Here is a 27,128-nt window from a genome sequence, read left to right on the forward strand (position 1 = left end):
TGATTTTGGGCAGCTGCATTTCTGTTAACTGATTTCCTGCCTCCATGCAACATGAATGTAAGATCATCAGATGTTTTCAGTGCCATTACTACGCTAATATGAACTCTCTGTTAGATAAAAGCTAAGTGTAAAACAATAGAATTTTAAGAAGATATACTAAAATAAAATAAATGATAACTTGACCACTGAGATGTTCCTGTTTTACTGTATCATGGAAAAGATGCTCATGAGGAATATGTATTTTTTTCATTATAATTGCTTTGAGTAGTTCTGTTAAATTTAGCTGGTACCATGGAAAATGACAGGAGGACAACACAAGCAATAGGCATATTGAGTGTGGAGAGACTCAGTAAAGGTACAGGCCTTAGGAGCCTCAGGAACATACACTGAAGCACCAGGAAGGTGTAGTTGAAATTAATTACAAAATGGATACATTTAATCTTGCTGATGATGATTTGGGCCTGGGCTGAAAATCACCTTTATATGAAAAGTTGGGACTGCATCCAGCAGCAGATGTAGTCATCTGTAGGTAACCTAACTGCTCCTGTAAAAATCTAAATCCAGAATTTCAGTTTTCTAAAGTACAGCTGCCACCTCATGCTGGGCGTGACAGACAGCCACGTGCCCGTCCCTCTCGCTGCTCCAGCTCCCTGGAAGATCTGCTTTCAGGTTTCCCCTCAGCTGGGTGAGGCTGGGGTGTGTTGAGCACCAAGACATCAAAACCTTGTAGGGTGTGCAACAACATGCCCATCAGCTCATCCTCCCTGGGGCTGGAAGCACAGAGGTGGACTGGGGGCTGCCCGAACTATGACTGAAAGCTAATAGCCCCTAGCTCCGTTCATCCTGCTGTTTGTTAGAGCAAACGCTCTTTGGCAGAGGAAGGAAAGGCACCTGCACAGCAACTCACAAAGGAGTCCATGGTGCTGTACCTTCCCTCTGCATGTTCTTTGGAAGGACTGGCATGGTCCCATGGGGTCCTGACTCCTAAAGGAGGCCGGCCATAAGGAACCCGTCCCAGCTCTGTGTCCACTACCGCAAGGGCCCAAATTCACAATTAGGACAAGCTAAAGACTTTTTCCTCCTAATTGCCTGTTAGCTAAGTTTGCCCTGCTCCCTGCTCTCAGTGTGCCATGTGCCTGGACCCTACCTAAGTTTGCCATGTTTATAGACAACTGACTCCAGCCTACAGGCTCAGTACGTGGCTGGGCTCCCAAAATCTGGGCAGCTTACTGCTCTGTGCTGCAATTCCCAACCCTGCCTGTGAATTCAGTCTTCAAAGCTCTGAACATGCCAAACTTCAAGCATATGTTTATGTCCTATTGAAGTCAAAGGGGGGTTTAAGGAACATCCTTATATCCTTTGCCAGACTGAGGTATTTAATCGCTTCCTTGATCTCCCCCAAAAAGCATTTACATTTTAAACATATTTGTACTTTTGTTTATACGGCTTTTACTTCAAAAATGTTGGCAATTCATCAACAATTTAATGCTGATGAAAGTTGGGAGCTTGGGGAGGTTGATGCTGCTTTACTTCGTTTAGCAAAGCTTTTAAGAAACACCAGCAATGGATTTCATTTGGCACATAAATTGTTATGTTTGAGGAATTATGCTCCAGGAATTACTTTTTACCTTCCCTAGCTTGTAAAAATATTTAAATAGAATTACTGTTTAATCTAGTAAATATTAGACCTTCTTTACAAATACACTTTAAAAGTCATTTCATAAAATTTATCAGATTGGTTTTACCTCTAATATCAGGCAAATATAGGATGCCAAACAATTTTAACTAAACTAATCCACATCTAACAGCAGTAACTTATCTAGTTTGAATTACATCTTAATACATGAAGTTAATTATTTTATTATTTGAGAAGGAATCCCAAGAGATTTTGCAGCTGTTTGGTTTGTATGTCTGAGTCCACCTCCTAAAGGCAAGTGAAATGAAAGTATTAAATAATCAGAAAATCAAACATGGTTGGTATTCTCTTCAAACAGATGTAGCGTAGACTGGAGGGTTGTTTGAGATAAATGGCATTGGTGGTGAATATCAGACAGCATTCAAGCTTGATCTCTTGTGCGAAATAAAGTTGATTAAATTCACTTGAATGTTTTATCAGAAACTTTCACATATATATACTCAGTTGTCTAAAGCAGAATTTCTGTCTTCTTCCATCAGGACAGACAGACAGCCTAGAACAATTACTCAAGGTAACACACATTTACTAATAAAGGAAGCATAAAATGAAGGCAATGTCTCTGACATCTTTTCAGGCATCTTCTGGAAATTATGTTTTGTCATCAGAATTACTGCTCTAGAGTATTATTTATCACTAAAGCTGGAGGTTATAGAATTGTCGATTGTGCATCTCCAAATATGCCATAGACCAAGAAGACAAACTTGAGTAGTTACCAATCAGTGGACAGGCACTTACTAGGCGGTGGTAACATCATTGTGATGCTGAGCCTTTAATTTGTATATCAAACTAAGAACAGAACACAAACAAGAAATTTAATTTTCTACCCCTAAATTACGTGCTTGTCTTTTTATACAGCAGATGTGCTGCAGGCTGAAGAATCAGATCACTTGAGTGGGCTCTCTTCTGTCCTTCAGCTGCCCTGAGGTTTCATGTTGTGCAGAGCTGCTATCTAGTTTATATCTGCCACAGCCCTCAATGAAGGTACTGCAACGGCTTGGGGGTTGTTCTGGCAGTGTAACCCTCATGCCACCAACGCCTTGCTGAGAAGCCCTTCATTTTAGACCATGCGTTTTTACTAGTGCCAGATGCATGAAAGTCTGGCCTCAGCTGAGGTTTCAGGTGCTGGTGTAATGGTAATTAATACCACCAATAAAACTGGGGCACTGACACTGCATGGGATCTTTCTTCTTGTCTCTGCATTGCCTTTTCAATCACAAGTTGTGGAGTGGGTTTATTAGTGACAGAGCTGTGTGTTAGTGGTAATTTACCTCCCTGGCTTCAGTTGAATGTGGCCACAGAGATTTAACTGAGAAATGGTTTTACCTGTGCAGTGCAATGGCACTTTCCTATGAATATATTAGTGATAAAACAAAAAAAAATATATTAATGCTTGTCACGATTTTTCCTACCTTAGATAAAACACTTTTTCCTTCTTAGTTGTGAGTAGTCAATGACAACAAAAAATAACCCCCTAAATCAGTCTTGTCTTTCATATGACTTTCTTGTTACTCTTTTACAACTATTGCAATGTAATAAGGTAGCTGAAAGGTAGTTTAATCAAACGGTAGATTAATACAGTTCCTGGGGCTACGTTCACTTCAGTTTTTAACTAAGCGTGTAATCATGAGCCACGGTGTGTTCCTGACTTTTAATCAGTGCCCCTGTCTCTGTAGCGAGTGTGTTTGTAAGCATAAAAACAGCCCAAAAGGGCCCAGAAAGAGATGTTTCTTCACCTCCTTAGCAACATTTTTACAACTGACCTTTTCTAAGAGCACAAAGTGCTTTAACAATCAATAATCCACACCTTTTCGGAAGGTTTTAGGAACTTCATGTAATCCACAGCACCCCACTGACAAAGTCCATCCTGCAAGGGAGACATCAGCACAGGGTGGTCAAAAGAGGTGTCTGAGGCCAAGCAGAGTGAGGGTTTGAATTAACTCTCAGTGGGTGCTTCCATGTGTTTCCATTCAGAAATGACAGGTGAGATTCAGCTTGGCTGACACAAGCAAGCGATGGGAAGGTTGACCAAGTCTGCCTGTGCCCTTAACTCCCTCTATAGACAGCAGAGGTCCTGTGCAGGCCACCTCCAACCTCCCATCTGGCAATGGCCTGAAGGTGCTTTAGATGAGCTGAAGGAATATGGATGGTTTCCTTACATGAGAAAGCACTTAATGTTTGGGATTTCTTTTATTTTTCTGTAATTTTTCTGACTGGGTGAAGGGGCTGTATCATGTTTCTGTTATTTAAACCACAGTAAGGAAGAAATACCAAGGCAGAGTGACCCTGTTGCTGGTAAAGGTTTTTAATCTTTAAAAAAAAAAAAGCAAATAACAAATTGGTTTGTCCTTCACTTTGTGTTCTTCAGCAATGAATTATAGGAACTTGAAACTCAACCCAACGGGGATGGTGTCACGTAAAGCCAAAATGCAGGAAAACTTGAACAGAATCATCACTGCCCAGGAATAACTCAACCACCATGTGCCTTCCCTGTCACAGCTGAGCCATATTTCCTTTTAAAAAGCAAGCTTTGCCCTAAGGGAAAAGAAAGCACATAGGACTGTGCTTTGCTCCCCCAGGTGCTCTTCAGCTGCACCGTGGTAAATCCTCACTGTAGGTGAGGAGAGGAAGGGTGGAGGAATGGCACCAAAACCTTGGCTTTGGCTCTGACAGCACAAGAGTCCCTCGGCTGCTGCTTCAGGCAGGCAACCAGTGTATCGCTCAGCCTTCGGTGAGGCTCCACATCTCTGTCCCGACTGCTGTCTCCTGCTCCCAGAGCTGCTTTCTGGCTCCTCTGAAGCATGTGGAGCTGTGACTGAGCCTCTGTGTGTGTGTGTGTGTCTGTCTGTGCTCTGAGGGCGAGAGCAGCCTCTGCCCCTCAGGCTGCAGAAGGTGGTGAATACCCAAGAGGCGTGAGGAGGGATGCCATTGCAGCATCAATAATTTGTGCAAATCCCTGGCTCTTCTCTGAGTAATGTGCAATCTCCTGCTGGGTCTTAGCTTTCATCTGCAGCACAGCTCTGGCAAGAGCTTTTTCATCCGGTAACTCCAAGTCCCCTTTTCACTCATTTGCTACTTACATCCTGTTCATTAGCTCTGAAGCTCACCTAAGGAATTATTTGTGATGTTTCATCCCCAACTGAATTTAGCTGTTAATTTGATCGCATTGTAACAGAGGAGAACCTAAAGAAACACTGGGAGTGTTTGACATGAAAAGATACCTGCAATGTTTTTTGACACTTTCCTCCTTATTGTCAATTTTTCAGTAACAATTCTGCTCTTATATGCGTGTCCCTGCATCTCCCTGCCTTTTCTTTGCCAAGCAGAAAAGTCCTGAGGCCTCAGCTGACCCTATCTTGCAGAACGGCGTGTGATGGGAAGAGAGGCATCACTCCGCAAAGAACAAGAGAAGCAGAACAAGCATCCCACCCACCGGGTGAGAGGAGCTGAAAATCTCAACTGCCAGGCATGCAGTGAGACCGTGGTGACACTGAGCCCAGGGTGGCTTTAATGAGCTAATGCTCCTGCAACCGTTTAGCAAAGCTGGGGACTCACTCAATCTCTGGGTAGTTTTAGCTGTGGTTTAACTATGCAACTGTCTCAATACAAGTTTGTGCCAAAGTGACACAAGGAGAATGAATGTAAAGCAACCAGTCACCAACAGACTTTTTGGTTTTTTTAAAAAAATCATACAGTCTGAATTCCACTTAATAATTGCTCTCCCACATTAAAGCAAAATTAGTTCTCATCAGGTGGCACATTAAAAATCCCAGAGTTTGCTCAAGGATATCGACACTGGAGTATGATGCTACACCTTTATCTCACTAAGCCTATCCACTGTACATTAAATATTCAGCCTGAGCTATTCCCATAGGTTCTCTCCATAATCACTGAAAAAAATGAGCACCCTCAGAGAGCAATTCGTCCCCTTCAGGAGGTGTCTAGAAGAGTTGGGCCAACTCCTCCCCTGAATGTGTGCTTCTCTCCTTATTGACTACGGGCTGGACACCTCACTTCTAGAAAGCTCAAAGTAGTGAACACAAATCATCCCTATTTCTACAAAAACATCATATTCCAATAAGAGAAATTTCCCATTGAAGACAGACACTGAAATAATCAGTTAGCAAATTCAAAAGCATGATTGCCAGGTTCTGAGCAGCTTTCAGAGGGAGCCACTGAGCTGCAGGATGCTCTCTCTGGGTCCAAGAAAGTGGAATCTGGGCACTGACCAGCATACTCATCCCCACTGCAACTCACCTCCTGGATGGAGGCTTCTGGAAGCCTCAGAAAGCTGAAGCAGTGCTGAGTAAGAGCATGTTGCACTGGAGGGGTGAATGCAGCAGTGCATATTATAGCAACAAGACTGACTAGTATTAAGAAAGGCTGCAATGAAGATGCACAGGTCTGGGCATCCGCATGGGAAGTAAAAGCTCACAAAGGACATTCCCTATTTCCTTGGGAGCTGAAGCCCTTGCCACCATGTGTGCGCTGTCGTTGTGCTACAACAGGAGCTGCTAGATGGATGGTTGGCACATGTCTGCTGACCATCCTCCCTGAAAGCGGCAGGATGCCCTCTGCAGAAGGAACAGCTTCCAGGCACCTGGAAAACCACAACAGTGCTGAAGGATCCACCACAAAGCACATTCACAACCCCACCAGCTACTGCCCTCCATCTCCCCACCATGGGAACAGTGACCCCCAGTCTGGTCACTCTCATCCCTTCCAGTACCACCTCTCTTGGTGGTCCTTCCAGGGAAACAACTCTTATCAACAATGAGGTTGTGACAGCCAGCTCACCTCCCGCCTCCCCTGAAGCAGATGCATGGCCACTGCCTGCAGGCTGAAGGCTGGAGGCCAGAGGTGGACTGAGGGCTGGAGGTGGACTGAGGGCCAGGGTGAAGCCCAGTGGCCACCAGAGCCTTCTGCTGGCCCCTGGGCATGAAGCATGGCCCAAGCAGGAGATGCCCGTGTGCTCCAACAGCCCCACAGAGGCCACTTAATTGATTAATTTCAATTGGCATACAAATACAATTTAACAAGTTGCCCAATCTTTTATGTAAGCTATGAAGGAACAGCAGAAAATTAATCATTTCTGGGTGAAAAATATAATCTGCAAACAAAAAACAAAAAGGAGAAAGTGCAGCTCAAAACTCTGCAGATCTATTAAAATATGCTTTAAATACTGTCTTGAATCTTACATAGCTCATCATTCTTTTGCTATCTGAGCAACCTGTATATAAACACCCAGATTCAACTGACATAAAATATCTGAGGTATTTAAACTAGGAATGCAATTATTTTAGGTTCTTCCCACTGTCACCAGAGCGCAATAAATGCTTCTCTGTTCTTGGGTGAGCCAGTCCACCCCACAGAGGCACCTTTTTCTTTCCACTGATTATGGAGGGAGCCTACTGTGTTTGTGCTTCTAACTTAGGCATCTCATTTAGGTTCCCATAGCTAGCTAGGATGAACCCAAACCAAAATCAATCCACTTAAGTATTAAATCTCCCACTGCCAAAGGCCAAGCTGAACTTGCTGTTACAGCAAACAAATATATGTCTCTTCACACTTGGTTTTCCCAAGCAACAAAGCCACAGAACAGTTTGGGTGGGAAGGAACCTTCAGAGATCATCCAGTCCAACGCCCCTGCCATGGGCAGGGACACCTTCTACTAGATCAGGTTGCTCAAAGCCCCGTCCAGCCTGGCCTTGAACGCTTCCAATGATAAGGCATCCTGTTCCAGTGTCTCACCACCCTCATAATGAAAAATTTCTTCCTTATATCCAATCTAAATCTACCCTCTTTCAGTTTAAAACCGTGGCCCCTTCCCCTGTCACTACAGGCCTTGGTAAAAAGTTTCTCTCAATTTTATTTATAAGCCCCCTTTATATATTGAAAGGCCACAATAAGGTCTCCCCGAAGCCTTCTGTTTTCCAGACTGAACCCCAACTCTTTCAGCCACTTTTCACAGGAGAGGTGCTCCATCTTCCTGATCATCTTCGTGGCCTCCTCTGGACCAACTCTAGCAGATCCATGGGGGCTCCAGAGCTGGCTGCAGTATTCCATGTAGGGTCTCATGAGAGTGGAGTAGAGGGAGAGAATTGCTTTTCTTGGCCTGCTGGCCACACTGCTTTTAATGCACCCCTGGATACGGTTGGCTTCCGCACATTGCTGGCTCATATCTAATTTTTTGCCCACCAGTACCCCCAAGTCCTTCTCCACAATCCATTCATCCCCCAGTCTGTGCTGACATTGGGGATTGCCCCAACACATGTGCAGGACCTTGCACTTGGCCTTGTTGAACTTCATGAGGTTCACATGGGCCCACTCCTCAAGACTGTCAAGGTCCCTCTGGATGACATCCCTTCCCTCTGCACCAGCTTGGTGTCATCCACAATCCTTTTCAGACAGAAATAATGTTAGTTAGAGATACCCTGCACCCCAGCACCATGCAATGCCTGTTGAAAGGGGCCTGAAGCAGCACAGCAAATGATCTTGCATGTGTCAGCACTGAACTCCCTCCAGCCCTGGGCCATATCATGTTGCTCACGAGCTGCACTGTCATCCCTGAGATTTGATTAAAAAGAGAGTTGTGCTCTACCTCAATTTTCATGGTTCCTTTAAAGCTGGACTTCATGTACTCGTTGTAGTCTAACAGCCCTTTAAATGAAATATTCTTTTGTCAATACCTATACTATAGTATTCTTTCTGTTAACACAACGTTTTGTGTAAAACGTTACCGGTTATTATATTCTTTAATCCCAGAGACTGCTAAGAAGTTCTCAATAAATAATAATTTTCATTTATTTTCAACACAGGCATCTATAAGTAATAGTGTAATATCACTGAGGATGAATTATCTGCAGGTCTTGCTGCACTGTAAATAAAGTGCTTTGTGTGCTTTGTGCTATGTGAGCTGAGGTGGTGCCAGGAACCTGAAATCATCTGCTTTGCTGAGAGAGAGCGAGAAAAAGAGACGGTATGTGGAGAACACAGCTCAAATTTTACATTTTGGGCTGATTAGGGACTCCTGTAGATGTTTCAGTTCCTCCCCTGCAACAGGCAGGTAGTAATATTTCCTTTTTCTCATGCTTCTGCTCTACTCATGGTAGTGGGAGCGAAGCACTCCGGGCTGCATGGGTTACCCTGGTTGACCGCAGTCCCCCCTTAGTTGCTTGATACCATCAGGTGCTTGAGCTGAAGAGCCTCGGTACTTGCATGGAAGAATATGAGCTGCTGCCATAGGTAAGGATACAACAATAAAAAAACTATCCTGTGGCTTAAAAAAAATCTCTTGAATAGAAATTATGGCCTCCTGAGCGCATAAGATCCTCTCCTCCTGAGGAAGAATCAAAACCTGCCAAGATCTTAAGTCATCTGTCTCCATATCTACCTGCAACTGACTCAGTGATCTTCCCTTCCTCCAGCTGCATAAGTAACATGTTAAGTGTCCTAAAGCCAGTGATGATATCAGTCCTTAATGAATGAACACCTACTACTCCTATTGTAGATGCTCTGTGAGGTCCCCAGGATGTCCCTGCTGCACTAGGCACGTGCCAACACTAAACTCAATTTCCTGCCCCTTTTCACTTTCCATGCAAATGAGCAGGATATAAAGTTTGACAGGTCACTCTGGTTACCTCTTAGTGTTTCTGAAAAGTCAAAGGTGAGCAATAGATTTTTTTTTCTGGTGGCTCCTAGTAAAAGGTATGGGGAAAATATCAATATGCTTGCACGGTGAGACCACAGAAACAACTGAATCATTCAGACCATCAACCTCACCAAAAACATCTGTGCTGTATTAGATGATAGTGTTGAAAGGAAGTTATGCCAATGCTTCAGATGCTTTGTACATACCAAGTCTGAAACAGTGATATCTAATAGTGGTGATATCTAATTAATATAATCAGTATATGGTTATTTTAAGTAATATTTTAGTATCATAATCCATTTGCTTCCATTACCTGAGAATTGCTGCAGCCAGAGAGCAAGCATTCACCTAATAACTATGCTATTATCAGGTGGACCTGAGGAAATTCACTTTGGAGTACTTTGGGATCTGGCTGAAGGAGTCTCAGAGCCATTAGTGATTATAGCTGAGGTTCATGAAGGATGGGAGAGGTCCCAGAAGACTGAAAAAAGGGTAAATATCTTTCAGATCGAAAAGCCTAGGATCACCTTGCCACTCAACGGTGCTCAACAAACACTCAACAGTACTCAACATATAATCAGAGCTATCTGCAAACCCACAGAAAAATAAGAGAATAAGAAGCAGCTAAGGTGTTTACCAGGAATAAATTGTGTGCAGCCAACCCAGTTTCCTTCTTAGACAACATTACAAGTCAGAGATCAAGCATTGTAATGCATGACTTCAATAAGATGCTCGCAAATGACATTCTCATGCACAAGCTGGGGGAAAGCACTCTTAAATGAACCATGGTAATTAGATTACAGGTCTTGCCCAAAAACCTACAAAGAATGAGCAGTATTCTTTGAGTGTCTGGAAAAAAAGTACCGAATGGGCTGCTACACGCTGTTGTGTATGGGGGCTGCCTGATATTTTTACTAATGACTCATGTTATGAGAGTGGGTATGCATAAAACATCAACCTCGGAAGGTCTGCAGGCACTGAAAGACGGGAGCAGAATTCACAATGATCTAAAATCTGCAAAGTGCTCTCAGATCGGCAGTGGGATTCAAGAAGGACAAGCATAAAAAGCTTGAAGCCTTGACAAAAGCATCAGCTGTGCGAACACAGGGTGAGGAGCCACGCAAGATCAGTGGAGTGAATCACAGCACCAGGCAGCAGCGTCAAATTCTTGTGGGGGCGGGAAGCAATCTCATGGGGATGTCGAGAGTGGGGTGCAGGCTGGAAGGCATATGGAGGGGTCCTCCTGCTTTGCCTGGTGCTGGTGAAGGCCCGGCAAGGCCTCTGTGTCTCGTTTTGGGCACCACACTTCAAGGAAGATGTGAACCAGTTAAAGAGAGCTCAGAGGAAAGCGACAAAATTAAGAAGTGCAGAAAATGTGACCTGGACAGAAAAACTGAACAAACTGGTAGCCTGGAGAGGGGAAGGCTGATAAATGCCTTCGACCACCGTAAATGGACTCGACCATCTTCTCACCAGCTCTGACTGTGGACACCGTGCCCACAACGTTCACCTCTGCTGACTCACAAAAAGCAAGTGTTTTTTGTCACTGACTTACCACACTCTCTGTGTTACAGCACTCTTGCAAAGGTAAGGCCACCCTGCTTGGCAATGCTTTATTGGCTATGTAATACACACGACTGCGCCACGAAGTTAATGCTGGGTAAATCTGGTTTGGATAGGAGGCTCAGGTGTGGTTGGTTATCCTGGAACCAGCCAACACACCAACCTACACTCGATACTGCAGAATCACCAGAGGGAAGATGCCATCTAACATGCAAGCAGGGATGAGCCAGCCCAGACATTCTCCGACCTGCAGGTTGGCATCCAGGGACATTGATGTGCGTAGCTGCATTGCCAAGTGCTACCAAGGGTTGTCCGGTACAAGGGCAGTGCTGGAAATGGGCGTTTTGTTTTCAGTTTTATTTAATAAAAGAAGTTACAGCGAAGTCTATCTCTTGCTGTTCTGTCCACTCTGCCTGGGAAAGGGTCCATAATATTGGGAGGCGCAAAAAAAAAAAAAAAAAAAAACCAACAAACTTGGCTTAGATTTGTAAAGGCAGTGAAGCCAAAATCATGACTTTCTACTTCAGGTGCCTTTCTTTAGGTACCACAAAGCTCAAGCTCACCAAAACGAGCTGTACCATGCCAGGAGGGTGCCAGGACTCCCCGCCGGGGCGGAGGAAAGAAGAGAGGTGTTAGGTATTGGAAGCATGACGAAGGCAAAACAGCAAAACAGTGAGAAATCTGCAAAGCACACATTTTCCTTGACACAGAGTGCCCAGAATAAACACAGGACGGGATGAAGGTCCAGTGATTTGTGTTTGATGTGGCGCCAAGGAGGATTGAGAAGCGGGGTGCAGGCCGTGCGGTCCCATTCTTTCACCTCAAGGACAGATTTATCTCCTGTTCTACTCGTTTCCCTCAAAATATGATTTTTTGTAGCAACCGTCCAACTCTGTGCCTCCTCCTCCCTTCTTTCCCACACAACCCAGCTGCACCCATCATACCAAGTCGACCTTGCTTCCCGTCCTCCCTCTTTTTCCCCACAAAAACCAACTGTATCCCTTGGCACCAGGAAATTAATTATGTCATTACTGACAGAATAATGATTTGACTACAGTCCCACCCACTCACCATACCTACTAAGATAAATAGTACCCCAAGTTTGTACCTAACTTGGAGGGACAATAATCTGACACCAAAACAGAGGGACAGATCGACAGGTTTGTACTCTCGCCCCCCCCCAGAAGGGACGCCTTTTGGTAAGGCTTCCTCGGCTACACTGAGTGATTACCCAGGAACTGTGTGTATGTGATTGCAATCAGGTTTCTTTTTGTGTGTAGTGCTATATAGCCAACCTGCAGTTTGTGCATTTATCGTAGGCAATCTTAAAGAATCTGTAGATGTTGCATGAAAATAAATGGTACTATTCGTGAATCTGACTGCTTCTCTTGAATGCAACCAGACTTACAGTATATGGGCTGTTTGGGCTGGGTCAGACCTATAGTGACGGCCACTAATCCGCACTATTCGTGAATCTGACGGCTTCTTTTGAACGCAACCGGACCTACAGCATACAGGCTGTTCGGGCACCCGGGTCAGACCTATAGTTCCGGCTCCAATTGGCATACCTATTAAGGGATAATTCCAGCCACACCTATCCCCTCTAATCTCTGAGGACCAGCTAGAATGCAAGGGGATTTATCTCTTACCAAATTTATTCTCACCCTAAATGCAACAAGAGGCTGCAGAGCAGCCCAGCGGGTCTGCAGGATGCTAGCCCCTCCTGGGGCAGCTACTCCAAAATATCTGAGCCTTCATCAGTGCTTGGATATTCCTGGTCACTCAGTACCCACAAGCCAGTGGAAACCTCTTCCCAACACATGTATCCATGAACAGCTTATGCCTCTGGACATGCAGCTGGAGAGGAGCAGACAGTGTCACTTGCTCTTCCCCAAAAGCCCAGAAGTCAAAGGACCTGTCTCAGGATGACAAAGGCTGGAGGTGACACCAGATTCATCACCAGGAGCACTGTGTCCCCGGCCCTGGCCACCATCCAGCCCCATGAGGTGCCCCAGGAGCAGGCCTGGTGAGGAGGCAGGTCACCACTGCAGGAGAGCTGGGCATGGGGACACGGAGGGAGCAGGAGCAGGAGCATGGCTGTAGGCAAACAGCTAGAGTGGGAAAGGAGGCCAAAAGCTTGAAACCATAGATCTCCTAGCACCTGCCCTGCTCTTCCCATGGCTCCCCAAACAAATGTAATCAAACACTGAGAACAGACTGACTGAACTTCAGCATAAGTAATCTATTAAATTTTATTAATTCTCCTTTCTGTTATAAATTCTGAGACAGAGCCGTGACCTTGTCTGTGCTCTGTAGAAGATTGTTTGCAAGTGGTAAACAACCATAATTATCTCCAGTGCAATACCCAGTTGAATACCCAAACAAGCTACACATGACAAGACTGCACAGTTTGGCAAGTCTGCCATCGCACACATAGGTGAATAGAAGCAACTGCCTCATGTCTACACTTTCCTCCCCTTCCCCAATGATGTGGGGTTGTTGGACCCACTGCAAGCCTTCAGCGTTGGACATCTGGTCTCACCGGTCACAGCTGCACACCCACAGGGCAAGCCCCCTCCTGAGGCAGGTAGATCTCCTCTGTATGAGCCCCCACTTTGCCACACTGACCAGAAGGTGAGGTTGGTGTCCAGCTTTGGTGCAGGAGCCCCGTTTCAGGTGTTTAGGATATACATGATAATACGCAAACTTCTAACATATTTAACACACTGACTGGGAGCAGGAAAGCTATCTGTCACTTGTAACATAAGTGTTGTGCTATGAAATGTCACTAACTGTGCACCCAGATGTCTTTTTTTAGGTAACAGTGTAGTAATTTTATAACTTTAATTATATAAATATAAATTTTAAGTAAATAATAATTTTGTGCAAATATCTGCTCTTTTCAGTACTGCTTTTCTTCCCATCCTGGAGTTTTCACTCTTTCCACATGTCCATCTAATGTTTGACTTCAAATACATGTGATTTCTTTTGTTATTCTCATTGTTGCACATGGTCCAATCCACTGGTCTGATATTATTTTTAAACAACTATTCAATATATGTAAACCAAATAATAGTTTATATGCCTAAGGTAAAGTAAAGTTAACATGATAGCAGAAATCCCTAGCTTATTTGTAGGAACAGAGCTTTTATTTCATATGATATTGATCATCAAGAGACAAAACATTATTGCAGATTTCCTCTGAATTATTCCTACAGCACCAGCATGGGGGAAGTATGAAGATCAAAAGAGCAGAGAAATTATATTTCCTTCAAAAATTTAGATGCAAGTAGAACTGGTCAAAAAAAAAAAAAAAAAAAAGGATAAAAATATTTAGTGAAAAGTTCCATCTATCTGTTAATCTCCTGTTGAAATCTAGTTCTTCTGACCAGCTCTAGGACAACTCAAAGGACTTGGGCAAACACCAGACCAAAACTATTTTTGACAGTGTTCTGAAAATATTGGTTGCCTTTTGCAGTCAGACATGCAGATGGGTTTAATTTTAAACATTCGCTGTCAAAACTGGCATCATTTTATCATAGTTGCAAAAGCCAGTCAACGCCCTTGCCCTGGTGGAGGTGATTACCTCCGTGCAAGCCTTCACCAAAATGTCAAGTCAGTGTAAATGAGCTCACTGAGCGAGCGCGGTTGTACCGCAGCCGCCAGCATGCTGGGAAAGAAAGTGGGTCTGGCGCTCGGCATGCCCTCAGGATCTGTTTTGATTCGCTGTACATCATTTTTCCATGTTGCCTGCTGAGACTTTTCTATCAAAATGATGTACATGTTTCATTTTAAGTAATCTCTGGTGCCTCGTAGCCTTGCTCTTTGAAACAACCAAATTAGAATATCCATTACTGCAAGGTATTTGAGGGCAGATTTCCAGACAAGATTCTTAAACCATCCCTGTAACACGCACATGTTCACAAATCCACCTGTGCAAATTACTGCATTTGCAAAAATTATTTTTTTTAAATGTATAATTATTTTTGCCAAATCAGGAAACTTTCACAGGGCAGGAACAAGTAAGGATTTGGTCAACCCCTTGTATCTGTGCTTAAAAGATCAATAAAGAAGTGGAAGAGAAGAGAGTTGTGAATAAGAGAATAAATCAACTCCTAGCCCCAGCTGCTTATTATTTTAAGTGCCATGAAAATTGTAATGTTAGCGAACGCAACGTTTCCTCCTTTCTATGAGCAATGAGGTATTTTCTTCTTTGGGAGTCTGTCTGGGTGCGACTGCCATTTACCAGCTGAACATACAATGAGGTTGAGTGGTTTAGACAAATGAATCATCTTCCTCATCCCTGCCAAAAAACTGCCTCACCCATGGAACACCTTACGGGGAATAAGGTAATCTCTGTCACTTTGAAACAACTCTAAATATCTTTAAAGAAGGCAGAGCTTATAAACTTGATGTAAAAGCTTCTGGTGTGCTGTGGTGTCTCACTCTGATTTCACACATAATACATCCTTCTGCCTGCTAATGTGCTTGTGGAGAGTATGCAGTGAAATACACGGAGTTATTACTGCCATAGGAAATGCTGGGGGATGGATGCGAGGGCCAGGCTTTTTGTAGTGGACCGGTTTGCTCCTTTTGCAACATATGGAAACATAAAGTACATCAAGGCTAGAGGTGTGGTAAATCCCATCCAAATGCAAGTGCCATAGAGCAAAGCCTACTCCATATAACAGGCATGAGAGGGGATTTCTGGGGTGGATTTGCACTTGAAGTACTTCTGTGTATGAAGACGGGGGGGTGGTTTTTTTCCTTCACTCTGGGCTCTCATTCCAATTTCAGACATTTAAATTTAGTATATCTACCTCAGTCCTGACTTAAGTGCATATGCTTATGCCACCAAGTTATGTTTCTTTAACTGCTTTAAATATTCCTTACAGTTCAAATACTTCCCTCTGTAACATCCCTCATGGAAGCACAAGTCTCATGAAATTCCTCTGTGTTGAAACGACCCACAAACTAGGAAGAGATGAGTTGGGATAACATAAAAAGTCTCAGATCCTGCAGTGGTGCACCGTCTCTCCATTCAAGTTTTCCCCAAGACAAAGCGTTACAAACAATTGCTCCTTTTGTCAGAAACACCCTATACCCCGTCCATAGGAATGACAGTTCCCGGTAAGACTCACTGGCACCTGCGTGTGCCAAACTCATGTTAACAAAACACCACATGAGAGATGTTATTTGCCATTTTACAGCTGGGACTGCCTAAAGATGCCACGTATACCCTCCCCGTGTGCCCTGTGTGCTGCAGCCCCACCACAGGGTCAGCCTGTGCCGTTCCTGCCACCAGATTTCATTTCATGAACACTCTACAAAATCATTGGGAGGTTTCAGTGTATGTTCAGGGAGAAGAGCTGGCATCACACCCACCACCACCACACAGCTGTAACAACAATGCCCCTTCACTGAGATGGTCCCAGAGCAGCCCTGCGAGCCAAGCTCCCCCCTATGTAATAAATATACCATCGTGAGGTCAAACCTACTCACAAAACACAGATGGGTCGTTATTGTAGGAAAGATTCAAGGTAACAAAACTTAAACCCATTAAGAAGTTTTTCTGTATATTTAGTGGTATACCAAGTATATAACTATATATGTAACCCATTAAGAAGGGCTTTTTTACACTTAGGGGCATACCACAAGGGGCAGGGCAGGGGAATACTCTAATCAATGTATGAGCAGTTGAAAACCTGCTCTTTAGTAGCGGTATGTCAGGGAGAAATACTGAAGTGTGACTCCATGAGACATTGTAATTTGGGGGGGGGCTGTTAATAAAAAAAAGTCCCTTCAAAGGAATAAGTGCCTGACATCACAGAATATAAAGCAGGAGGCCATTCACCTTTTGGGATGAACACTACAAGGTATCTCAAAACACCTCAATCCTAAATAGCTCCAGCATTGCTCTATCACTTCGGAAAAATTCAAATTTTATTCACGTTGATTCAACCCCGCTGAATTTGGTAGCCCTCTGCAGTGTTACCAGAGGGAATGATTTGACAAGGCAGTACTTCAGCATCAAAAATGATTTAATTTTTTTCCTCGCTTGCACCTCATTTATATCCCATGCTGTCTGCTCAGTCTTGGCTTTGCAAGTTTCTGTTGCTCTCTAACTTCATTTATTGGTAAGATTCCTTCTGTCTGCTAGGTCCTGTGGATGTACTTATATGTGCTGAGAGAGCAAGTGCTCACCACAGCAACACTCCATGAACAGCAGAGAAGGTCTGCTGACCATGATCATCCTGGTGTTGATTTCATTGGGTTTGGATTAGGATCTAAATTCACGCAAATCTGCCATCAAATCAACACCACAAACCCCATAATTTTGTGTGTAACTCTTGGATTCTCCAGACTATATTTTTCTTATGTTGTAGAGTTGTTTCTGAATATCAAGAAAGAAAAAATAAGAGATGTTATTTGTTATTTAGCAACCCATATTTACACACTATTATTGCCTTACCCTTGAAAGAGTATGAACTTTCAAAATATTTTCTCAAAAATAATAAAAAAAAGACTCCTGCCAATTTAAATGAAGAAACCGGAAGTTCTGTCATAAAATTCAGCTGAAGGCAGTTCTGTGGAAAAGCACAGAGGAAAACATTTAAAAAAAAAAAAAAAAAAAAAAAAAAAGACTGGTGTGATCAGATAAGTGTCAGTTGGAGACTGGGAAATCAATCACTGCTCTTGGCTGTCTCTACACATTTCTTCCCATGCCTCGTTGCTCAAAACTATTTTTCAAAATTCCCATCTGAAGTCTTGGCCACCACTACACTGCCCCTCACTCTCTTTTTCTAGAGAATTCTGAATATTTTGGTCCTGTAAGAAGCAAACGCAATGGTAGGTATTATCTCGAAAGTATGAAACAGCACATTCTGTTCAAGAAATACTTTCCGAGTACTTCTTTCTGAGCACTTCAGATAATCAGTTCTTCAGATGTTTGTACCAAAGCAGCTTCATGGCTCTGAAGAGCACGTGTGTCGTCTTTAACCCAGGACATAAATCTCATCACTCCCAGGGAAATCTCCTATCAGCTAACGCTCTCAGGGAAGGAGCCATCTTCAGAAATCTTTACTCAGTATTTAATTTTTGTCTGAGCTATTTCCTGGGAATTAAACACAATCCATAAAAAGAAAATAATAATCATCTGGGCAAATGTGTCAGGGCAGGGATGTCCTGCAGTGGTGGAGTAACATTACAAGAGCTGCTACATAGCCCTCTTACCGCCACCAATATATTTATCTTGAAAATGCTAAAACATTAGTGGAAAAACAGTATTAAAATGAAGAGAAGCAAGAGCTGGACATGACAGTATTATTTTTTGTTTAGAAATTTTATAAGAAGGCATGTTAAGGCACCTCTGCTCTCCTCATGTGTCCTCTTAAGGAGCCACTCTGCGCTCTTTCCAGTTGGTAACAAAATCACCATTCACTGCAAAGGCACAAGCCAAACCTGACAGATCCACTCACAAATATCAGCTAAGGTTTTTATGTATACATATATCTTTATGTATAATAATATTATTACTAATAATAATAGCACCTATTATAATATGTACATATAATACATATACTGTGTATTATATGCATACATAATTATGATTATAATGTAGAAATATAAAATATAATAATATAAATATATTCTATTGCATATATATGATTTGAACATGATGTATGTATATACGTCACATATATTATCCAGACACATATATATCATATAGAGTATATATTATATACTATAGCATATCTACATGTATGGATATATCATATATCTATTATTGTATAAACATATTATTTACATAATATATACATATATTTATTATTATAGGCTTTATATAATAAATATATATAAATTTATGTGTGTATTTATTATATGATTGTATAAGTTTTATATTCTTAATTAATCTATTTTTATAATGCATAGGTGTATAATTATTTAACTATATTATTATCATCATCATCATTGTGTGTTTCTGTGTTCCCACTAAGGCACGCCCGATTGCATTTCCTTCAGGTAGGGGGGTGGCAGGAGGAAGGCGCATGCCAGCTCCCCATCACCATCCCCCTGGGCCTCATCTGATCCCGCACCTCCACAGCAGTGGCAGCAGCTGTGCTTCTGCACGTCCCCCTCCCCCTCAGCCAGACCGAGCCCCCTGCCCTCCGGCCATCAGCCAGCTGGGGCTGTATTCCCCCACCAGCACCACCCGACGTCAGTTTTTCACTTCTTCAGCAACTACAGTGGAACACAAGCCAACGACTCACAGCCGATCACAAACACTGGGATGACAGCCGCAGCCTGCGTGAGTTTGACCTACAGCCCCTGATGTCAAAGAGGGTGTAGGAATGGGCTCAAGACCCCCTGTTCCTCTTGCTCCATCCCACCGTGGGGAGTGCATGGAGACCTGCTGCCACCTCGCTGCCTTCTTCAGTGATCTCTCATCCTGCTTATCCACTCAGCAAAGCAACCCCCATTTTGATGCCCACACCTATGCTGCTGTGTTCAGGCAGGAGACAGTCACCTAGACCAGACCAAGACCCAGGCACAAGCAGTCTGTCACGACATGACACACACAGAACCTCCCCACCTGCCTGCACTGCACGAGAGCACTGGGGATGAGCGAAGCCTCCTCAGCCACCTGGGTCCCGGGGCCTCTCTAGAGGCCACTCACCACAACACTGTCTTTGGTCTGTGATGGACAGAGCTAGAGGCAGCCTGGATACAGGGCCAAATTTTGAGGCAAAAAGCACACCTCTTTATTTTTATGTATTATTGTGTAATAAAAAAATACTTTTTCAATGATTTGCAACAGATTTTGTCAAAGTGTTCTACTTCAACATCATGGTCTTCAAGCTCCCATCATGCTGGAGGAATCAGGTTCACCTACATTTAAAACTTTGGAAATAATCTTTCACTAGTGATACTCATTATGTTTCACACTATTCACCTCAGGTTAACTTTTGCTTTCGGACATTTAATACCTACTACAAAAATCAGCAATGCAGTTGGTGTAACTCAATGTAATGAAACCAGTCATTAATTTTTTCTTCTGACCAACATTAGATAAAAATCCTTTCAAGTGTAACTTCCTCATCTGTTACTTCACCTTATAGCAGTTCTGTATAGCTTCTTATAAATGTAATATATAATTACAGAACTTAGAGCTTCTCATAGCACCAGTTACTTCACCTTATAGAGCTGCTTCTTCACTTCACGGCGCTTCTGTAAAAAGCAGCTGAAGAGCAGATAGCAACTTGCAATTTAATTTTACACAGAACTTCACAAATATTACATCCTTTCTCAGAGCACACCAAGGAAGGAGCCACCAAACTGAGCCAGAAAGGTTAAATGACAGTGAATACAAGTGCTCAAAGGTCACGGGGTTTTTGGATCCCCCTCCTGTGTACCATCCATGCGCTATTTATCCAGAACCTCAGGACATCAACAATAGCTCTGATACACAGCTCCTAGAAGACGTGTACACATGCACACACATCCCTATATGAACATCTGACTTTTTTTTTTATATCTTTGTATGAAAACACAAAATGGAAGCCTATTTTCTTGCTAATGCTGTAATCAGAAATGCAAGTGAACTGCCACGTGATGGAGATTTGGAGCTATCAGTAAAGACAGAAATCCCCTGCCCCCGACATCCTGACATGCTAAAGCTGCAGCTCTCTTGTGTTTAAAGTAGTGTGAGACACAGCAAAGGCGTTTTACGGGCTGGTGGGACAGAAACCAGAGCACCCTCATCATGAGCCCACAATGCCAAGGCACAGGCAGGGCAGGCGCAGGTGGAAGGAGCCTGTGAGCTGCTGCTTTCTGAAGGGAAACAGGAAAAAAACACCAGCACACAGAGCCTAGAGAAACCAAAGTCAAAACAGGAACTAGAGTATGACTCAAGACGAGGAAATAAAAGCAATTTTTCAGGCACGCTCTGGCAGGGAAGGAAGCTGGGAACCCCCAGAACAGACATTGCTATATGCTCTGTAATTCCTGTCCTCATCAGGAAAACAGTTGCATCATAAAGCCGCCTGGGTTCATCAGCAATTTCTTCATCTACCTAGTAAAGAAGTCTTTCAAGGTATGGCTTTTCTTAAATTAACTAGTTCAGGGAAGAGAGCATAACCTCCTCACTTGACACAGCTGCAAAGGTTTTCTAAATATATAAACAAATGCAAACTTAATTATTCTGATTACTTAACATAAGATTATTAGTTGTTTATTTCCTTTGTTTCACTCTGATGGGAATCCTAATTTAATTTAATTATTGAATAACCTATTCCTATTATTTCCTCATGCTGTTGAGCTTGATGCTGCTCTCAGGAGTATGGACCTGTAGGCATGGTGTCCTCTGAATTTACTATGTGTTAGCTACGGCAGCAACTGTTAATCTGTAAAATTTTACTCCATGGAAAATACAAGATTGTCTAACTCTCAGCAGAAAGCTAGCAACCTATCTGGAGCTACCCTGTATTTCCTGTTGGTAAGAGAAATGTATTTGGGCAATTACTGTTAAGCAGTTGAATGAAAGTAGTTTGTTAATCCCTGATGTGTCGATGTCCTCAGTTACATTGGTGTGGATGAGGACTAGTTCCCTTGAGGATGACAAGTGAAATCCATCTTTCAGTAGTGCAGTCTGATCTGCAGGGAAGCACTTCTATCTCAGTGCCTTAAACAATATTGTTGTGATTGCCTTGGGCTGAAGTATTCAGCCAGGCCTTGCTGTTGCTGTGATGTGAATTTGGAACATCTTTGGTGATGTCCTTCTTGTTTCCAGCAAGCAGACACAAGAGGGGGGATGTATGCTATGTACATGAGGTGTCCCTTTCCTTGACTTTTGCAGAGAAGGAAAAAGCGACAGCGCAGGAGTGTAATTTGGTAGCTAAATTAGGTGCTGTGACCATTACAAATTCTTATTTTTCTGATTACAGTAGGACTAAACATCTCCTCTCTTCCTTGTGCTACCCTCTGATGTCATACTGTCCATGCTCTCCCAGCCTCCTTGAATGTTTTTTGCTTCTGGCACATCGACATGAACAGCTGTGCTACAATTAAATACCCGAGCTCCTGCATTTGGGATTAGATCCAAATACTGTTCTACCTAAATTAATTCCTGCTTAAGCCTTCCTATGTGGCCCAGTGTTTTGGCCTGCACTCTGTTATTTTAGTTGTGGCACTCCATAAAGGAGTATCACGCTGGAAGGTAATTTGCTAAAATACCTGCAACTATAGACCTGTATAAACCCCAAGAAAATTCCAAGATCAGAACATAACACAGGATATTTGACATGTGAAACCTCCCCAAGTCAAATTGGTGTTAAATGGACAAGGCTGAAAATCTCTTCCAGTCGGAGATATTTCCAGCCATAGTTCCAACCTTGCAACAGGTCTCTTTCTGCGGAAGATTTCTGTAGGTGCTCTCCCCTGAGCCAACACTGGGCTGTCTACTGGAAGACCATCAGATCTGGATGGTCTGGATGATCTGGATGGACCCTAACCCTTCTTGTGCAGCACAGTTCCTTTAGAGTGCAGGAGTGATGCACAGGTTAGATCAGACACCTATAAGAGCTGTGTTAACCAGTGCCACCTCCTCTAACAAAGAGCTATGAAGATCAGATTGGCTACATCTCCCTGATTGCACATATGCCTTTGGGGAGAAAGAAGGTCAGTGAAAAGACGTAGTCTTCAGCTACTGGTCCGACATGATGGGAAAACTGCTTTAAGACAGCCTGTGCTGGGACTGCTTTTTGAACAAAAGGCTCAACACTGTAAAGTGCCCTTGAATAAGCTCTGGATACTTCCTTCTATCAATGCAATAGGTATACTGAACCGGTGAAATATTGGTTTGAGGATGGAGTGCTTAAAACACTCAAATTGTCTGTCAGTGGGCCTGTCATCACTGTTGACTTGTGGTGATGGGAAAGCAGACTATATCTATATTTTTGTCTGTAATGCAATGGCCTTTTGAACCAGTATCAGGAGACTATGATAAATAGGCATTGCCTTCCTTGACTGCAGGGTAGACTGAAGATGTTTTTATTTGAATACATATAAATTCCTCCTATTGTAGAATTCTGTATAGCAGCCTGGACTGCCTTGCAATCTAATGTGACGTGTGACAAATTAAACTTGTTGCTCAGGGCTCAAGAACTTGGAATAGATGATCATATCCTTCTGAGACCCATTTCTTACAGCTGGAAATGATTGAGGAGTGTTTACTTATTCCAGAATTTCTGATTGTGGTATGAACTGGTAAGGGCAGAGAAAAGTCTAATGACTTGCATGGAATTGATAAAATGCACATGTTCTTTTTGAGTGTTTAATTGACAACACAGCACAGCATATGTAGGTGCAGCCTGGCCAACTTGTGTGTGCTCACTTGCCTGGAAGCCCTGCAGTTTATCCAACAGGCTTGGTTTGATTCCTACAGATGCTGGCTGAAGAGAGGTCACCTCTGGGCTAGAAAATCAAGTTTCCGTGGGTGGATTCCACCCACAACCAACTCATAGTGGGGCCAGCTCACAGAAGGAGTGTAGCGTATAATTTGGGGCAAGATCTACCTTTAACCTGCAAATTAGGTGAAAGTAGGATTGTCTTCCCTGTGGCACACAGCACGCTCTGAAGATCCAGTGTGTTGTGTAGAGACACAAAAATACCGAGTTTGCCATGAGCTGCAGATAGGGGGGGAAAAAAAGTCATTTAGATTAAAAACTACAAAAAATACCCAGGTTTTTCTGAATCCCATCTTTCTTGGGGTAAATGGAAAAAGAATTCCCATTTTTAATTGCAGAAGCGAAATGTCAGGTAGTGAAGTGTCGTCTTCCTTATATTGTGGGTGTATCGCCCTTACAGCTCCCAGGTCGTACTGGGGGGAGTAGGAAATCTCTTCTAGACTCCTATTTGATACAGTAATATTCTTTATATTGTTTGATGCTTTGATATTTTTTTCCTCAAGTGAAAATATTGGGGGTTTTGTGACTAACTTTACACATTCTCTTTTTCTTTCTTTTTTTTTTTTTTTGAGCAATCATTTCCACTCACTTGAGTGGTTGATATTGCTGGGTACTGTATTCAACAATTAGTAACTGTGGGACATGTTCCTCGGATATAGCCTCATACAATTTTTGATCAGTAAGATTGTTTTCACTTGCAGAAATACTACTCATCTGAAGCTTCTATTACTGCTTTTTTCTTTCCTGACACCAGGAACACAGACATATGTTAACACTGGGATCTTCTTTATAGATTTTACCTCTTCCATTGCCACAGTTCATTTACATTTTGTTGTCAGCAGGGTGTTATGAATGCAAGGAATCTGTGAAGCTGATTAGGGGGTCTGGGTTTTAGCAAAGCAATAAACATGTGAAAGCAACTTGTAAACTTTTGTAGCTTCACTGCTGAGATTTCCCCTTTACTATTTGTATTAATTACAATGTGTGTAAATCAAACAAATATAAATGTCAGTGACAACAGTAGTTAGCAGAAATGTAAGTGTGCGTCTATTTCCTTCTCTGCTCTATTTTCTCCTTCTGATTTCACAACGAAGGAGCTGTAAAATGAAGGACCACAGGATTTCCTTCCCCTTTGTTGAAAAGAAATGTGCAAAGAAGAAGAAAGTTTTAAGCAGGAATGACAGTGATAGAGATGAAATAGAATAGGAATTGGGAAAAAGAAGGGAGGAAAATTAGAAAAATATAGTTTGATTTGGGAATATGAAAGAGAAGAGGAAAGCCTCTGTATGGTAATACTTGTTCCAGGGATTACTTTAGGATTTACTGCTGATTTATTTCATTAAAACACATCCTCTGTGTTCATTAGATTTCAGCAAAACCAATTCAGCCATCATTACTACTTAATGTTAATATCTTACATTAAAAATAATCCGTGGTCACTTGCTCCAGAAAACACTCAGGCACCTGTACCATTCTGAAACTGAGGAACGGTAGCTACCAGCAGCTATTTAACCCACTAAAACCTGTTTATTACTTGATACATTTAGAACTAGTAATTAATCTCAGGCTAGTCCTGCAGGAAAGAAATCATTGCAAGGAGAGCTGTCATTTTATGAAATCAAGATGGCTTTGGATGATAGAGGCAAGGACACTTGAAGTCTTTGCTAATGAGCATCCTTTGCATACAAGGATAGCAAAATATAGTAACCTGTTAGTGGTTTGGTATCTCACATTGATGATTAACACATCTACTCCTGGATAAAACAAGCCACAGACTGGGTGTCATTCCTCTTGGTGAGGAGATGGGATCTTGATGGATGATTCTTCACTTGTCCTTGGGGGGCGGGGGGGGGTCCTGCCTCTTATAGCCAGTTAAAGTCCTCTGCTACCTACCCTTTAATTCCCATTAGCTTCTATATGCACACAGTTCATGTGCTACAGGTGCTGGCAGGATATCTGGTAAGACAGTGAAATTACCCTATTTTCAGTTTACGTCTTCCCAGTTTCATACAAAACCTTTTTGTACGAACTATGGTTTCATTTCAACAAGCAAGAAATACAGCTAAAAGTGCCACGTAGCAGCAAAAGATTCTTCACCACTGCAGCTCTCAGCAAAACAAGAGTTTGATTTTCTGCTGGACACAGCTGAGTGATTAGTAAGTCTCTGCCTTGGCCTGGGCTGCAGTGAGGGCTCTGTCAGTGCTGTCAGGCTTCAGCAGGACTATAGACAGCTTCAGCAAAGCTCATAGCCGGGATATCAAAGTTTTCAGATTTGAAGTTAATGGGCTATGTTGAAATACCAAAGTAGAGTCCTCAAATGCAACAGATCAGATATCATACTTTCATTCTTTTGATCGCAAGCATTTGCCCTGTGTGCAGCAACTTATGCACCCTTCTCAACAGAGAAAATGATGACAGGCAGCTATTTCTTGGATACGATTATGTTTATTGGCAAATAACATTCTCATAAGCACGAAGATCATACATAGCCAATTTCCCTTTTCACATTTCCAAACCTGGCCTTCGAATAACATTCTGCCCAGAAAGTGGTCTTCTGGTTTTCTTTCTGACTTACAAACGTGACTTTTCCTGCCTGCATGGCTTTCTGCTGAAATTCTGCTTGTTCTATAGGCACATACACATATAAGCCCTGAACTAATTAATTCCCAGTGTTAGTGTTTACGTTCAGTCTAGTCCTTGGCAACCACTACCATTGTTTTAGGTCTGACTGAGCAGTGGGATATTTAATTGTTTGCTCATTTAGTCTGAAGAGAGAGCAGCCAGCATAACCACAAAACCCAGTGAGAATTGTATGTGACCAGCTTGAAAAACAAAGATATATTGCTGGATTTCACCCAACCTCCTGCGAAACAATGCTTCAGCAGTGCATTCAGAGAAGGGCTGCCGTCTTCGTGTGCTAATGGGAAGACTCAATGAGTCTCTCATGCAGAGAGAACAGATCCTCTGCACCACCTCTGCACCAGCTGGGGGACTTAGACTGTTCCCAGCCCCTTTGCTGCTGCTGCTGCTTGCTCCTGCCACCATGTATTCCCACTGAGGGAACTGTGTAATTAAAAAAAAAAAAAAGTTATTTAATACACTTTAAAAAAAGTTTGGGTTGATCTCCTGTGTGGAAGTGGTCCTATGAGCAATTGTCCAGACACATCTGAGGAGCACAGCAAGACTGGGGACAATGGATAGCTTAGGCTGGGATGATGAGGATGGGAATGCATTAAGCCAAGCACTGCCACCAGCAGTGAAACTGGTACGTGAAACCTGAGAGGAGGAAAACACTGTGTCTTACTTCCCTTGCCAGTTCTGCGCCACAGATTGCCCATCCCTATATTTCTGAGGACCACCTTAAGATGTTATTTAACATTAGGAAAAGCTCTGAGGTTCCTGGAAGACATTTATAACAGCCATTTATAACAGAATTTGCTTACTTCTCATGCTTACAGGTTATACATCAACAGGACCATCTTTGCCACCACAGTCACTCTGTAAAGATAGTGTATAAGCATTTCTACTAAATAAATAATTGGATTAAGGAATATAATTTGCATAATTATTTCATATCTATAATTAATACATTTTGAACATCCATTAACTCATAATTCACAACAGCAATTTATTCCTCGGTACTCATTCTGTATTTATCTCTCTGCTACAAATAGCAGTGGCCTATTTTTGGCCAGCTCTGGTAGAGAAATTAATAGACTGACTGTATGGTTGTTTATTACCCATTGGCCTTCTAGCA

The sequence above is a fragment of the Strix aluco genome, chromosome 3 (genome assembly GCF_031877795.1).
Source record: "Strix aluco isolate bStrAlu1 chromosome 3, bStrAlu1.hap1, whole genome shotgun sequence".
Classification (NCBI taxonomy): domain Eukaryota; kingdom Metazoa; phylum Chordata; class Aves; order Strigiformes; family Strigidae; genus Strix; species Strix aluco.